General features: G+C 37.0%; 1 protein-coding gene across 6 annotated transcripts in view; it reads left to right on the plus strand.

Moving 5' to 3' along the window:
• NTNG1 (netrin G1) overlaps positions 1-13399 on the plus strand; it is a 325003-nt gene that overhangs the window by 144460 nt on the left and 167144 nt on the right. The gene's annotated exons all lie outside the window — the stretch shown is intronic.

A 13399-nucleotide genomic window follows, 5' to 3' on the forward strand; every position in this document is an offset into this window, starting at 1 on the left:
ACATGTGGCTTGTGGCTACCATACTGGAAAACATAGGTGTGAACTGTTAAAAGGAAAAGAGAATGGAAGTGGAGGAAAATGAATCTATGTTGCCAACTATATTTCAGTTTCTGTGTTGTGTGTTTTTTTCTTTTTTTAAGGTATTAGCTACTTTAATACTTACCTGAGAGTGAGATGTAGTCTCTGTTCTATACTCGAGCAAACAAAGGCCCAGAAAAGTTAGATAATTTCTCCAAGTTCATTTTGCTCATAAATTCAAGAGTATGAATTCAGTCTCAGGTATGATCTCTTCCCATCTGGATTTTAATTACACTGAATTCTGAGTTGGCTGGCAGGGTAGGAGGACTGTGGGTTTTTTTCTTTTTTCCTAGATTGGCCATATCTACTCTAATAGGTTTGATCCTGAGAGATAGATAAGGTATTCAGTAAGACCCATCTGGGGATGTTTTTATATTTGTCCTGGGACCTTGTATAGTTACAACATAAATAATAGGAATAGTGTTTTTACATTTGGATTCTCAGGAGATTGACTGGTTCTATGTATTCTATGAAGAGATTAACTCCATTTTATTAGTCCACTTTGAAGAACTGAATACTAAACTATTTGGTGGCAACACTTGACTCTGAAAAGAAGGCTTTTATGAGAGGACAAGTTGGAAAGGTCATAGTTAGGAACAACGATGATAGTGAAGACAGTGATGATGATAATAGTAATTGCTGATATTTACTGAGGTCTTACTATGTGCCAGGCACCATGCTAAACTTTTTTATACATATGGTCATTTATTCCTCACAAAAACGCTATGAAAATGTACTGTTATTAATCCTATTACATAGACAAGAAAACGGAGTCATAAAGAATTCACATGGGGTTGGGATGTGAATTCTGAGAAAAACGGTTCTGTGCTCTTCTTCACTACAGGAGAGGCTGATACTCCTTGATAGAAAAACTATTTGTTTCAACTGTCTGTGCTTGAAAATAATGATTCCATCTTTGTCCAACACTAACACCCCCATGCATCACTAGTTTGCACCTCACAAGGCTTATCTTTAACTTATTCTTAACCTGCTCCTATTTTTACTGGTTTCTGTTTACCTTCTAATACTTAGCCCTGTTCGCTTTTCCATTTGCATTTTTACCACTTAATTTGTAGTTGGCCTTCCACTTTCTTGTGACTGCTTGGGGAAGGGTAACATACCTTATTCATTCCTTGGGTTGCTGTTCCCAGCTCTAGTCTCTTGTTGAAAATATGGTTGGGTCCACTTAGCTCCATAAGAATATTCACAGCTCCTTGCACTGGCTCCTGAGTATTCTGTTTTGCCCTCTAGGCTCTTGGGACTTTATTTTTTAAACTAGAATAATATGTAAGGAGGATATTTGGAGAAAACAGAAAGACTAGCTAGATTTGTAATGAAATAGGAAGGCAGTAACTAAAAGAAGATAAAGAGAGGAATGGCGAGAAACTGAGAGAGATAAGGAAGCCTATGCAGGCCAAGTTTGAGACCAAGTTAATGGGAGCTTGGAATGAAGTAGGAAAGATTTGGAAATCAGTAATTATGACATGTGAGATATTTAGAGAGAAATGAGGATGGAGAACTTTAGAATGTTTTGTTGAACATTATGAATTAAATCTCTATGGCATTTTCTTGATTTTCAGTAACATTAGATATCAAACTAACATTTTGCAAATGGAACTCTGCTGGGATAGGCAGTAATAGAGGGTCAATCTTATACTAGTTGCAGACAGATACCTTATTACCAACATTTTCATTCTCTTCCAGGCATTAAACCTTGGTGTCACCAATGATTCTTTCTATTCCTTTTTTCTCCACTTCCAATCAAATTCCTGCAGAATCTTGCATCACCGTTTTCTTCACTTTAGTGCAGTTCCTTGTTCTCACACCTAGTTAATTAAAGCTACCTCCTAGCTTACCTCCCTACGTCCAGTCTATTCTCCCTTTCATTATATCCTGCACTGTAGTTATCATGACATTCCACTATTTCTAAGGATGTCTCAGTTCCTGTTCTAGACGTCGGTGGAAATAGACTCACCTAACTCTAGGCCAGTTTTGAATCCTTTCTGGCTTCACAATAAGACCTCTTGATTTGGAAGTGAAGTATGAACTAATGTTTGAGATTCAGGCAGTGTCTCTCTAAATAATGAGAAAAGTCTTCTTTGCCTGCTGTTCTAGAAGCAATCATGCAGCATATAGAGAGTTGAGGACATTAGAAGATGTAGAGTTGCTTCCTCAATTTTTGAGAATTTTCATATTGTGTTAAACAGAAAAGCTAATTACAGAAACAACTTGCTTTATATTCATCTGTTTGATCATCATTTATTGACTGTCTACTGTGTGCCAGGAATTATGCAGGATACAGAGATGAATAAGATATGTCCAGGATTATTTGCATGTCCACTTCTAGAATTCTGACTGAACCTTACTTTTTGATTCTTCTTCATGACTTGAACAAGATTACTCTTAACATTAAGATTGCTCTTAATATTGGACTCAACTTGATCCTTTTGTTTTCTCAAGAAAGGAATCTGGAAAACCAGTGAAGAAAGCTGTGTATGAGATACCTGCTATAAAAACCACAAACGACTTTCTGTTTTTCCAGTTAATCAAACCCAAACACTTCTACCCGGCTTTCAGTGCTCTCTAAAATCAATTTCACGTGGTACATTCAAACTTATCTTCCACTACCTTACAGCTCATGCCTTGGCCTATCAAACATTAGGTTCATTTTCGTCTTTACAGATACTTAACTTGAATAGGTTCCATGACATATCTGAACCTTAATTTCTTCATCTGTAAAATTAGAATAATACTTGCCTCATAGAGAATTGTTAGGATTAAATGAGATGACAAATATAAAGCCCCTCTCACAATTCCTAACCATAAAAGGTGTTCGGGGATCATTGATCCCTTCTCCATTCCAAAAAGAGAAGGTCTTCTTCACCTATGCAAACCTGAGACATCTTTGAAAGCCAGCACTCTGCCTCCTCTAAATCCTTCATAATGACTTTATAACTTTTATACCTTTCTTTAACAATAAATTTTTGCACATATTTTCTGAAAACTAGACAATTCATTTTTATTTAACCTACCCAAATAAAAGCCCTCTATAATAAAATGTTTTATTTTCGAAATGATACATCTTTCCAATTTTGTCTTGCTGCTACATTATAGCTGATAAGGAAGAATCAACCTTATTATAAGCTAATCTATAACATCTAACATAATGCTTGGCACATGAGAAATGCTTAATAATTTTTGTCATTTAACTTGTTTTGGTTGCTGATAGTGGCTCTGGTAAACTAACAGCCACTCCAGCCTTACAAATAAATGAAGATTATGTTTATTGTTGGTAATACACCAAGAGAGTTATGTATCTGTTGATGTGAATAAAATACATTCACATTATAATGAAATAGTGGTTATTATAAATGTAATAAATATTGATATATCAATTTAGTTCATAGATATAATTATGGTATGAACCATGTATATATATGGTATGAACTTGGGCAAGAAAACTGGATTTAGAGAAAATGTATTTCAAGGTTGGAAATGCTGAGAATAGAGCATCTTAGTGGAAAAAAAGAAAATGAAAAGAAGGAATAGGAAGGAAGAAAGAAGAGTTGTTTTAGTTTAGCGAGCCCTAAAATATACTACCTGTGTCCCAGACAGTGGCAAGACCAGGTTTTAAGAGCCTAGAGCCTATGCAGTTCTGGAACCCTCTTTTAAAAAGAGAAATGCAAAAAATGTAAACACAAAATTAGGTACGAGGCCTGAGAAGCAGCTTGTGTAATTGAGTGGCTCTGAGGTATAAGCTTCATTAGTTTCTTAAGAATCAACCTCTGGGCCCAGGTAGAATTTTCAGGATCTCTGTAATTAGGACAGCCGTTTAAGCAGTAACACAATAAACAAAGACCACTTCCCTCTTTTCCAGCAAAATATGTGCACTGTCTTTTTGTCCACCAGTTTCCACCTTACACATTTTACATTCTTTCAAGGATTTGCATTACTGAGGCACTTCCATGCCTGTTTTGTTTTAAATTACAACCACCTCACTTGCTGCTTCTTCCTTCCTAATTTTATTTAGTTCTCCATAATTGTCCAAGAATAAATAAAACTCTTGGTATTTAGCTACTCCTGTAAACTCAGAAGGCTGCTGTGGGTTGGATAAGTAAGACAAGATGGGATAAGGAAGAGAGATCTTCAGCTCTAAAGCCACTAGGAGAAATACTGCTGTGACTGATGGAGAAAAATGAAGATCAAATGAACACCAGGAAAGGACTGGGACATAATTGCAGCTCATGCCATTTGTCTTTGTCCTCCAGCCTCACCAGAAGTCCCAGTAACTATATCAATCACACACACAGGCATACTGCACTTGGAGTTGGACTCTTTGTTTTTTGTTTGGTTTTATTCTTTTTTTACACAGTGTATTACATCAAACAAATTCCATCTACGACTTAGGGAGCTAGGAAGTTCTTTAAGCTTGGTTATCTGTTTGATCCCAAATCACCAACCTATGGGCAAATCCCTCCCATCTTATTCCATACTTTACTTAATTTATCCTGTTTCCTCCCTGGCTTCCTGTTTTTCTGCTTTCCTTATTTCCTTTAGATCCATAAACTTCTATTGCACATTTATTATGTACCAATTCTTCTCATAGAACTCTAGTGGAGGAGACATAAAAATAAACAATTGGAATTAATATGATGAATCATATGATAATGCATATGGTCCCCTGTATATACACATATACTCATAGATTGGTACAATTGACTCAAGAGGTGTGAATATGAGTGAGTAAAAAAATAAAAAATACAGAGGCCAAATCTTGAAGGATCTTACAAGCTATGCTAAGGAATTTGCATTGTATTCCTGAAGGTAATGGGAAGTCTGTTAAAGAGCTTTAAGAGGCGGCGTGATACAGTTAGGTTTGGATTTTAGAAAGGTTACTGTAGCAGCTATGTAGAGAATAGATTATAAGAGGACAATATAATATGAAGAGAGAGCATTTAAGAAGCTATTACATGGTTCTGAAGAACCTAGGGGCAGGGCAGGAATAAAGACGCAGACGTAGAGAATGGACTTCAGGACACGGGAAGGGGGAAAGGTAAGCTGGGAAGAAGTGAAAGAGTGGCATTGACATATATACACTACCAAATGTAAAATAGGTACCTAGTGGGAAGCAGCCGCATAGCACAGGGAGATCAGCTTGGTGCTTTGTGTCCACCTAGAGGAGTGTGATAGGGAGGGTGGGAGGGAGATGCAAGAGGGAGGAGATATGGGGTTATATATATACGTATAGATGATTCACTTTGTTATACAGCAGAAACTAACACACCATTGTAAAGCAATTATACTCTAATAAAGATGTTAAAAAAATAAAGAAGCTATTACAGTAATTCAGGAGAAGAATATTTTTTAAATATTTAAAATATTAAAAAAAACTAAGGACAGTATTGGCAGTGTGAACAAAGCTGTGGTGATGAGTTGCATGTAGAGAACTTGGCTGGTGAACAGATTGAAGAAAAAAATATATAAAATCATTCCCACGTTTCCCACTTGGGGAATAGAAGAATTTGGTGTCATTCTCAGAGTCAAGGAATACAGGGGGAGGAGCAGGTTTAATGCTAGCTACTAATTATTGAGCACTCATTGCCTGCCAAGGAGATGCTAAACGCTTAACATGCATTATGTAATTTTATCTCAGATAAACATCATGGAGTACATATTATTATATGAATTTAAAGAAGGAGAAATCAAGCCTCAAAAAAGTCAAGTAGCTTGTCCAAAATTACATAATAGTTAAATGGTAGAGCTGGAATTCAAACCTAGGCAGATCTAACCCAGATCTGCCTTGGCTCTTAATAAATAATACACCAGTGTTTATCAAAGTGTGGTCTAGAGGGGATCTGCAACCCAATATATTGAAACAGAATTCCTGATGAGCAGGGACTGCACTCACCAGGTATTTCTTATACAAGTTAAAATTTATATGCCATTGCATACATAGTATATATTATGACTCAGTGGAAGGAGAATGACAACTTCACTTTTTAAAAAAAATAAAAATAGAACTACCATATGACCCAACAATCCCACTACTGGGCATATACCCAGAGAAAACCATAATTCAAAAAGACACAGGCACCCCAATGTTCATTGCAGCACTATTTACAATAGCCAGGACACAGAAGCAACCTAAATGTCCATCAACAGAGGAATGGATAAAGAAGATGTGGTACGTATATACAATGGAATATTACTCAGCCATAAAAAGGAACAAAATTGGGTCTTTTGTAGAGACATGGATGGACCTAGAGACTGTCATACAGAGTGAAGTAAGTCAGAAAAACAAATATCATATATTAACGTATATATGTGGAATCTGAAAAAATTTGTAGAGACGATCTTACTTACAAAGCAGAAATAGAGACACAGATGTAGAGAACAAATGTATAGATACCAAGGGGAAAGTGGGTAGGATGAATTGGGAGATTGGGATTGACATATATACACTATTGATACTATGTATAAAATAGATAACTAATGAGAACCTACTGTATATAGCTCAAGGAACTCTATTCAATGCTCTGTAGTAACCTAAATGAGAAGGAAATTCAAAAAAGAGGGGGTATATGTATATGTATAGCTGATTCACTTTGCTGTACAATATAAACTAACACAATATTGTAAAGCAACTATATGCCAATAAAAAATAACACTAATAAAATAATAGGATAATAACTCTACTACAAGATTGCATTAATTTGAATATTAAAAACATTATATTTAAAGTCTGAAAAAAAATAAAACATGGAGATTTTAGTGTATGAAGAATACTACCTGGATTACCATAGGGGTGGAGAGCAGCAAATATTTTCAGACTGGGATTTGATACTGGGATAGTTTAATTCACAATTCTCAGCCTTGATAAGGCTAGTCGTGCTGCAACCACTGCAGGGCAGTTTGGATGAAATATCATATGCAGGAAGGGTGGTGGAGTAGAATAAATTATCACCCAGCTGAGCCCCCCAGACTCCTCCTCCTTCATACTCTTGTTCAGTGGGCTTTGACACCTACATCCAAATCTGTTCCAAGCTTGAAATGTCTCTGTATCTTTTCCTAAAAACACTTGCACATTTATTTTTGCATCTTACTCCATAAAATTCTGTTTTTAGTATAAAAATATGTTTAATTATGTACCGAGGGGTGAAACTCCAGGAAGTTGTATAAGGTTGTTAGTGGCACTGTTTACCCTCAAGGACACCTGATGCTCTTTCTAAGAGCATGAGTAACCAATCTGAGAAACATGTGATTGTTGCTTGTTTAGGTCTAAACTTCTCTACTAAATTGTAAATATTTTATCATATGATTTCTGTGTTTTTCACAATACTTTAAAAATAGCAATGGTACCCAGTAAACAGCTAATGAACTTGGAAGAGAGACACTTGAAAGAAATAAGGAGTATGAGAAATCAGAATAGACACACCAAAACCCAATCACATTTGAGTGTCACATTGGGAAGATACCTTCCTGCCTCTCGTGATTAAGTGATCACTTCAACAGAGGATGCTTTGGTCTTCCTACTCTCTTAAAGTTGGTGGTTTTCAGAAGGTGGACTTCAAGCAGATCTTGGACTTACTTTCTCATGTGAGAGAAAAAGGAAGCAAGTTTTGAGAATCAAATCTGATCTTTCAGGATTCAAAATGCTCAAACTAATTCTCACAATGCATGATGGCATCAGGGTGCAGAACATTCCTACCTTCGTGGTATTTTATTCACCTTGTTTCTTTCAAATTACTTTAACTTAGACTGCTGACAGCTTGCTTCAGCTTTGTGTTAAGTGTCTGTGTTCTGGTCTATTTTGAGACTATCTAAGGCAAAATACTGTACCAAAGATTTTTAAGTAATGTTTATTAAGAAAATAAATTTGTAAAAGCAGTTGCCCTACCAATTACAATAGTGTCAGCTTACTACAGTGTTTTCTGTAGATATTCACTTTTGAACCCACTTGATTCTATGAATATTTATTTTTTCTTCAGTACATACAAAGTAATGATTTAGATTGCTATATAGGAATCCATTTTTGTGGCTTGTGGCTTGAGACTTTTATTGGCTCCTTCTTAGAAACTTGGTCTTCTTGACCTCTGCAGCCTTCACCAGTTTGAGAATCCTAACCATAATTCTCTGTGGGGATTTACACCGGTGTCTATTATGGCTCGAAATCTGTGATACGGCTTCTAGCATTCTTGTTGTAGAAAAGTTAAGCCCTCCCGTCTTTATTCTTGAGTTAAAAAGTCCACACACGGTTCGTGTTGTCAGCAAGCAGATGGAAACAGGCAACAGCTTTGGTCAGGCCTTAAGCCTGTGTCTATGGCAGGGAGGAATCTTTGTGATGGGCAAGGGGTTCCATTAGAAAATGGAGTAGTAGGTTTTTAACTTCAGAGTCACAAAAACAAAATTCTGTATTTTCTGTCATTCTTAGAGTGGCCGTATTTCCCAAACTAAAAGTTGGGATTCATGCTCTGACAAATACATAGGTACTTTTGTAACGCCAGTTTCAGAATATTTTAGTTGGGTCAGTCCCATAATATTCAGGCTGTGTTGTTACCATGTATATGCCCTACCTTGGGACCCAACATGCCAATCAATAGGGCAGGTTACAAAGTGAGATTTCAGTGCCATTTGAAGAGATTGCTGCCCTTTGTTTCCAAAGATACAATGCACAACTGGAAACGCACTGCTTTATGGGCCTTTCTCATCTGAGGATATATAGAGTCTATCCCCATAGCTGTGGGCATCAAGGCTTGTCAGTATTGGTGGCACTGATATTTATCTTTCAGATTTCTAGGAAAGATACCCACTATCTTGGATTGTTCTTACCTCTGGGTCTGATTTCTCTCTGTTCTCCCTTATGTCAGTAACAAAGCTGTAAGGCCTGAAGAGGGCACCTCAGCATGACTAATTAAACATCAGCTCCCATACTCAGAGTAGTCTGAGTTTCATCTGAAAATTCATAAAGGATGGGCCTTTCCCCTTTATTAGAGCCAAGAAAAAATCTAGAAGTTCCAAGACCAAGAAGTTCCAAGAAAGGACTGGGAGTGGGGGTCCCTCCAACCAAAAATTACCCCTCTGATATAAAGAGGTCAATCACCAGCCTCCCAGAAACTGTCCTGCTTGGTTGGCTCCCAATGAGCTGTATTTAAAGAGGAGAAGAAGCCATCTCCTGAAGGCGATAGCCCAGCCTAGCAGCTGAAGCATGTTGCTCATGGTCTGTCTGTCTGAGAGGTGAGCAGGGGACTGTGCTACTGGTTTCTTCATCCTTCGAAAGCCTTGCACTGGCAAAGCCATAGTGATGTCCATTTCAAAGTCACAGTGGGAACAGGTCTGGAGTGCTATCTCAGAATGCAGTTTCTGCTCCCCTTGCCTTTGTGTCTTTTTTTTTTTTTTTTTTTCCTTACTGTCCCTTACCAATAAAACAAGCAAGGATGAGCCAGATGCAAATGGTTGGAAGGCAGCTCTGTCTCAGTGTTTTTCACAATCTATGTAAGTGTTAACTCAAATGCTTCTCACAGCCACTTGTAAGTTACATGCCTGCTTGGCATGTAACTTACAAGTTTGTAACAGATCTCCCATGAGAATTCCCTATAGTTCCAACTGTCATTACCAATATTTTGCCAATAGGTAAAGCTTGGAAAAGCAAGTTCACAATGGTAGGAACCACAAGTATTACACTGTATACTGCTTATATAGGATTTTCTTTTTTAACTCTGAAGGATCTAGCAGATCTTAGGTGAAAGGATGTTCTTTTCATAGTGTCACTTACCAGAAGGAAAACACTTCTGTCCATAGAAACAGTACAAACATATCTAAAATTTTACTTATCCCTCTAAGTTCTGAAAGGACATTAAAGAAGAATAATAACATTGCACTTTGGCTACAAAGTGCTAATTAATAACTAACTTCAGTTCTCCCAGTGGTAAAATACTACATTATTTTTTAAATGAAATTAAACATCACAATCTTCTTCTAATTGTTATAGAAATATTTAGCAGCAATATCTGTTTAATTATTTAGGCATCTCTTAATGGTATAAATATTATCAGCACAGTCATAAATATTTTCTGCTTTGTCCATAGACAATCAGCTAAGGATCTGTTGCTTGTAGGACTTAAATTAAGATCTATTTAAGGCTGCCTGCTGGCCACAAAATAATGCTTACATTTGCTAATGCCTGAGTCTGTTAGATTTAGCAACAAGAAGTGTTCTTTGCTTTCACAAGTAGGAGGAAGTTATTTTTCTTATATAAATTTTATTGTTGCTGGTATTAGAGAGATTTAGGGTGTGGTTGAAGTAGTTGAAATTCTAATTAATCTAATCCCTTTAACAGCAATTGTTTTCATATTGATAATTCTCTGTAACAACAGTGCTGTACTACAGATCACACCCGTATGAAATATTTACACTAAATATTTTAGCATATAATCTCACCTCCAGCTTTCTCTTTCCAGAATGGTAAGATTTTCAGCTTTGGCTTTCTTATTTTCCTCTTTTTTTCTCTTTCACCCAGCATGCAGGGTTTCTTCTTAGGGAACCAGAATGATTTTCTTTTTCCTCTGCTAATTTTCTCTCAATGTCATTATCTCTCAGTAAGTTATGTTAATGGCCATCAAATCATTAATCTCCTAAAAGAGCACGGATGCTATGAAATAAGAATAGTTCAATTTCTTGTTTGTTTGTTTGGGTTTTGGTATCTACAGTCATTTGGTGTGGATTTTCATTTGAAATGATTTGTTTACTCATCAATTTCAATAAATTGTTATGCTGCTGAAATTATCACTAGGAGTAGAGTCAGATGAAGGACGAAACTGTCATTTTGGTCAACCTCTGATTATCTCCTGTGTAAACTGGGAATTGTTCTTAATCTGCTCAAATGTCATATTCTAGAGGCGAGACTTTCTCTGACCTCCCAATATAAAATTGCAGTCAGTATCCTTTCTCCAACAGCATTCTCCCCTTTAATTGCCTTTATTTTTCTGTATAGCAGTTATCATCATGTAACATTATAAAGCATTATACATCTGGGTTTTTTAGTGCATCTCTCCCCAACTAAGACGGAAGCTCTGCTAAAAGCAAGGATTTGGATTTTTCTACTGTTGTATCCTGAGAGCCAAGACAAGTGCCTTAAATATAATAATACAGTAGGCAGTCAATAAATAATTATTGAATACATGAAGCTTAAACTACCAGATCAGTGCAAAGAAACAAAATTTTCCCCTTTTCCTGGCATGCATTTTGATGGCTGACAACTTGATGTAGGTGTAAGCATTTATCCTGGTCTGGCTATCTTCTCAGCCCAAGTGGAAGGGTGTCCCGCTCCAGAACAAAAGCAGACAGTGCTGGATGTGGCTATGTCTTCATTAAACAACTAAAACTTCGGGTTGTGCCCCGTTGTTTGGCATCCATCTACATGTTTACAACTTTAAGAGTAATACAAAGCAGAGAATCTCGAAGGATGCTCTCCAGGAATCTATACTTATGTGGTATATAAATAGGGGTTACTAAAACAAAAAGGGGATCCGTGGTCAAATAAGTTTCTGAAACTAGGTAATATATGAAGCTAAGGAAGGTTCTTAACGTCAAGGCATCTCAGAGGTATGATAATGCTCATTAGGGCTCTCCAAGGCAAGAAGACCTTAGGCTGTGTTTTCCAAACTCATTTGGTCATAGGCTCTTCTGTTCTACCAGTCAACTCTTGTTTCCAAGACTAGATTGCATCATAGGGAATTCCATTGACTTAGGAGTTGAATGGGCCAGGTCAGGTACAGGAAAAGTGGGTTCCGGCTCCACCCCTTACTCACTCTGTTATATGACCTTGGACAAGTTACTTAACACTTCTGTATGCCTCACTTTTCTCTTCCGTAAGGTAGGGATGAAAAGGATTACCCAGGATAATGTATGTAAAGTAAATGATCTATAAGTGCTAAATAAACGCTGGGTATTGTCAACACCTTTTATCAAATGTAGAAACGAGTGCTTTTTAAATAGATATCTTCAAGCATATTTTCTAAGACAGGTTTACTAGTATTGACCCACACCCAGAGTCAGCTAGCTGTGCCTCCTTTTTTGTCACAGACCCTGTCCGCATCTGAGGAGCTCTGTGTATCTAAGCAGAAATCAAAGAAATGCTGTATTTCAACAAGACTTAATACAAATGTCTGATAACTCACTTTGGTGTATCCCGCAGAGTTGATTTCCTGTGTTTCAATACCCTTGACCTCAGATGAAGATGCTTTTGTCAGGAGAAAGGTGGTAGCATCCAAGTTAATGATTGTGCAGATGGCTACCTGCTGACAGAGTTTGAAGTGACCATATTTTTTCCAGTAAATTTCAAATGAAGGTGTGATTTGTGTAAATCTGACCCCTTCCAGTAAAATGTGCATTTCCATATATTTAGAATTTATAAATCCTGACAGATTCCACAATATTTATAGCCCTCCATAAAAAGCCTTTGCCAGTTTGCAGAGCTCTGCATTTGGCTCTCTGGTATGCTTAAGAGAGTTTAAATAATAATAAATTTGGTGATTTATTCCACCTGGAACAGAAACTTATTTTGCCCCCATTGGCTCACTATGAGGGGGATACTATAAATAGTGCCACAGATGCTGGGATCAGGAATAGGGAATTGAAATTCAAGAGAGAACAGAAACATTTCCATTATCACTGATGCCTTGAATATATTTTTAAAACATTTCTGGTCCTCAAATAAAGTACCTTCTCTCCTTTCTCCTACCCCATCTCAATTACACTCAGACCCCCAAACCTGTTGCCAGCTTTAGGATTCAGTTGCATTAATGGAAAAGAGAGAGTGAAAGTATTAGCTGACTAGGCAGGAGAAAGTTGCCTCTAGGGAGGCCAAAGCAAGTCTCCAATGTTCGTCTTACATTTCACAGGAGTCAGCTGGTAACTGAGCATTAATGTCTAAAGTGTAAATTCATTATTTGAGATCCAGCTCATGCATCCTGCAGATATGATGAAAAGGTCTCAGTTCATGAAAAGGAAAAAAGAAAAAATCTAGTTGTACTTACAAGAGAAAGCCTAAGGACAATGTCAGAGGATCGATTCTTTCACCCATTCATGCTTATAATTACCCAGTACAGGGTAATAGAGAAATACCTGAATAGTTGACTCCAAATGATACCATTTTTTAAAACACAAAATAAACCAAACTTGGGGAGCCAATTGTTTGCCATAGAATCAGTCTACCAATGAAACCTGAGAGCAGCCATTTAGTTTCACATAAGTGGTGTTATAACTTGTGATATATGACAAGGAGACTTATTTTCAGCTTCTTGTTAGAGTGGACTGTGAAGGA

This window comes from Balaenoptera ricei, chromosome 1 (genome assembly GCF_028023285.1).
Source record: "Balaenoptera ricei isolate mBalRic1 chromosome 1, mBalRic1.hap2, whole genome shotgun sequence".
NCBI classification, from domain to species: Eukaryota; Metazoa; Chordata; class Mammalia; order Artiodactyla; family Balaenopteridae; genus Balaenoptera; species Balaenoptera ricei.